This window comes from Cibotium barometz, chromosome 10 (genome assembly GCF_041138505.1).
Source record: "Cibotium barometz isolate CiBa-2024 chromosome 10, ASM4113850v1, whole genome shotgun sequence".
Lineage (NCBI taxonomy): Eukaryota > Viridiplantae > Streptophyta > Polypodiopsida > Cyatheales > Cibotiaceae > Cibotium > Cibotium barometz.
In genome coordinates this window covers 61,500,142-61,504,545 of record NC_141055.1, presented here as the reverse complement: position 1 = coordinate 61,504,545, position 4,404 = coordinate 61,500,142, and positions in this window count along the sequence as shown.

The window sequence follows — 4,404 nt, the reverse complement described above, 5'->3', positions numbered from 1 at the left end:
TGGTTGTATAAAGTACCATCCATCTTGCTTTAAGAGGTCATATTGTCGGCAAGAATTTGTAAAATTTTTTATTTGATACTAATCGACGTGGCTAACCTTAACTAATATTTAAAATGTTATCAAGTGTTAACAAAAAAATAGTAGCTAAAGTTTTAATTCATCTTTTGGGGGTAAAGATTAGTGATTTATATGCCCTTTTCTTCCCTCCCTCTATTTTCATTTTTAGAAAAATAGGTGAAGGTATAAAATGTAGATATACACTCAATTCTTTATTTTGTACTGTGAGGAGAATTATATACCTATATTGTACCATGATTTTTTAGAATTTCTTATGTGCTTCAAGAGTTATTGGAGTGTTTCTAGTGCTTTAAAGGCACAAGAGATCCTTAAAGCACATTACCTTATGCAGATTTAATGGTTTAAGTACGTTAAAGCACTAAAGAAAGAAGTGGAGAAGTAGTGTCAAGGACACAACTTTTGGGTCCACCTTAACTTGCTTTCACCCTTGAGGGATGATAACACCTGTTGATTAGAGGTGCATCCAAAAACTTGTAGTTTCCCTCTGCATCACTCTGTGTGTTGGTTTTTATGGTTTTTTTTAGTTTTTTTTAAGGTCTTTTTTGTTAAAAAAATGTGTGGGTATTTTTCAAGATTCTGAACAAGAAAACAAGAGCTTAGTATGGAAGGGAAAACATGCAAAAGTGCATATATACAATGGAATTAATGAGTTCTTTTTGAACTAACACGATCTTGATCTTTTGATGGTTTGAAGATTGGGTCAATGATCTCAATGTGGCGATGTGGATAATAATGATTAAATACGGGAAGCACAATCTGGAATGTGGACGATTGGAATAGATCCAATCTAAGTTACAGATGTTCCCAACATAGGTGATCAAGATTACAGTGATCTAAATGTTAGATTGACAATCATGAATAGACGATCTGAAATGTTAAAACGATTTGAATAAGCATCCATCTCCTCACACATAGCTTTGTCCCATACTTCTTTTCCAATGGCTTCATCAAAACAAGAAGGATCCACATGCTTAAGCATAGATGTCATATATGCATAATGCATAGCATGCCCATTTTATGTGAATCTCTGTACTAGACATCTCACTCTTTATGACCTCCTCAATGGCTATGGGTCACTTTGAGCTCCCTGAGCTCTAGCATTGTAGTGATCTAAATGTTAGATTGACAATCATGAATAGACAATCTGAAATGTCAACAATTTGAATAAGCATCCATATCCTCATCCATAGCTTTGTCCCATGCTTCTTTTCGAATGGCCTCATCAAAACAAGAAGGCTCCATGTGCTTAAGCATAGGATGTCATATATGCATAATGCATAGCATGCCCATTTTATGTGAATCTCTGTACTGGACATCTCAGTGTTTATGACCTCCTCAATGGCTATGGGTCACTTTGAGCTCCCTGAACTTTAGCATGGGAAGCACAATCTAAAATGTGGACGATCAGAATATATCCAATCTAAATTATAGATGACCCCAACAAAGGTGATCACGATTGCAGAGTGATCTAAATGCTAGATTGACAATTGTGAATAGACGATATGAAATGTCAACGATTTGAATAAGCGTCCATCTCCTCATCCATAGCTTTGTTCCATGCTTCTTTTCCAATGGCCTCATCAAAACAAGAAGGCTCCACATGCTTAAGCATAGATGTCATATATGCATAATGCATAGCATGCCCATTTTATGTGGATCTCTGTACTGGACATCTCACTCTTTATGACCTCCTCAATGGCTATGGGTCACTTTGAGCTCCCTGATGAGCTCTAGCATGTGGCGGCACATAGATGTCCTCTGACAACAATGAGGAAGAAGAAAAAGTCCAAAAAATAGTCCCCCTGAAACTGGAAAGTCGAGGATCAAGTCCAGAAAACAACAACAAATTGAATTGAAAGAGCATAGAGAAAAGAAAAATTGAGTACCATATGAGGGGAAGTGGAAGAGCTGCCGTAGCCTCCTCTACCTCTCCCATAGTATGCCTTGGTGGGAGTTCTTCTTCTTAGATATCCATTTGTTGCACTGCAGGTGCCCTACTCCTCATGTTATATTTGCAATTCCAGGTGCTATAGTTCCACATATTACAAATTGAGCAAGTAGGAGGAATCGTACACTCCTCTTTGCGGTGACCTTCTTGCCTGCATTGTGGGCAATATACATTCTGGTGGACTTGGCCATTTTCCCTTTCTCCATCTGAGCCATCAACTCTTGCACCTTTTTTACAAGGTCTGTTGACTTATTTTTCTTTTTATTTGATTTCTTTTCTTTTCCATTTTATATTTTCCTCTTGTTCTTCCTCCTCATCCTCTTCTGGCGAGGTGTCATCCGAGTCACTATCAGATGTTTCGCTCTTGCTTGGCTTCTTATCTTTTTGTCCATGGCATGTTTTTATGTCGTTCTTGCTTCTGCCAGTACTTCTTTAAACTCTTGCTCTATCTCCACATGTCGGGTTGCTCAAGGAGTGATTGGCTATTTCTTGAGGGTCTTCTATGCCTATGCTTTTGGCTATACCTATACGAGCAAGAAGCTTACCCCTAAATCCAGAACCAAAAACATCGAAGGCAAGGGATTTTTAAATCAGAACTATACATTTGGTACTCTGTGCCATAGAGGCTACACAGAGCACCTTAGAGAGGGCTTTCAAAAAGAAGAGAGTGAAGGCAGATTGAGGGGTGCAGTCCCTGTGGTGGATAATGGCGATGCCATCCACAAGAAGCCGACCAAGATAGTGCGCCAACACAGCATCATGTCCATGGACCTTGGCCTGGTCTCTACTACCGTTGCCTCTCCCAGCAAATGCGTCAATTTCAACCACCCTCTACAATCAAAGGAAAAATCAAAATATTTTCCTATACATAATTACAAATATTTCTAAGTTGTAAAAGGTCGATTATTACCTCTTACTCAATGTCTTCTTTTGCCAAAGTACTAGTGGGGGGCGGAGAGGTCAATCGAGGACTTAGCCTCATCCTTTTTAGGTGCTTTGGTCTCCTCCATCACTCCAGCAGCAAGGGTATACTTTTTAGCCTCTAGCTTGTCTTGTAAGGTTGTGAATTCCTCCTCTGGAACTAGAGCTTGCTCTGCGGTCTCAACCACAGTTTCCTTGACCAAAGCAACTGTCTCTCCAATAGATTCTCCAAGGGGTAATATAACACTATCTAGGTGAGGACCAAGATTGGACAACACCTCACATCACGTGCATATAATGCCCAAGCATTCATCCATTCTCAAGCCAGCTGCCTTTTCAAGGTCATAAAGAAATAAGTATTCTTCACCTTCCACCACAATGGTGCTCAAGAGATTGATCTCAAGCTCTGGCAGCACCTTGCTCTCCTCGTGTGGGGAAGATGGCCCCGCATCTTCTACTATAGTGGGCTGTTCAATTGCAGATTGTGCACCCTCTGGAAAGTGCTCTGATTGATGCAAGCTGCTCTTCCACACCAGCACTCGTTCCTATTGCCTTCACTTCCTTGTCATCCCTCAAATACCCTGCCAACTGCAATGCAGGCATCTCTACCTCCTCATCCGAATCCTAATCTCCCTGATGAGGAACGCAAAAGTGGCAAGCCATGAGAGGAACCTAGTTCCTAAATTGCCCTTCCTCAACCTCTTCACCTCCTGCTTATTGAAGGTACAATAAGCTCCTACGGGGATGCAGATGTCGATGAAGCGTTCAAGGCGTTGGATGTAGGGGCGGGCATATTGTTGAATGTACTTAAGCAGCTCAACAAGCACCCATCAATCATTGGGGCAATGGGGAAAGGAGATGGAGTGAGGAGCCAAGTATTGCTCCATGTAAGCAATCTGCGTCTCATAATGCTGGGACGCAAGGGCGAGCGACTTTTTAAAGTTGACTTCACGAGAGAACATGACAAAGAGCACGCTCTTGCCCGCCCACGGGGTGGTGGAGAGAAACTCATAGAAGTTGTCAAAGTGGGTAGCCATGTAAATGCAAAGAGATAGTGTGAGCTCGTGCTTGGTTTCTATCGCGTGAAAATGAGAAAGAAGGCACCTTTGGCTAGTTAAAATTTAAAGTTTGGCCTTTTCACACTAGACTGCTAGACAAAAAAATTACAGTTTGCAAAAATATTAAGATTTCAATTAAATAAAGATTGGTTAAAAAAGAGCCTGCTACAAAATTACAAGCATGTCATCTAATCTAAAATTGTTATAATGTCTTCATTTTTTGCCCCTCTTGTGACATTTACTTCATGTTGATCTCTATCTCCTTGTTGACTTGAAAGCTTGTCATTGCCTTCACCTCGATCCTGAAACTCGTGCCTCTCACGTGCATCAAAAGAGAGGCTATTTTTCCATATACCCAGTTCATCTTCAAGCTCTTCCACATGCCTACTATGTGTTGGT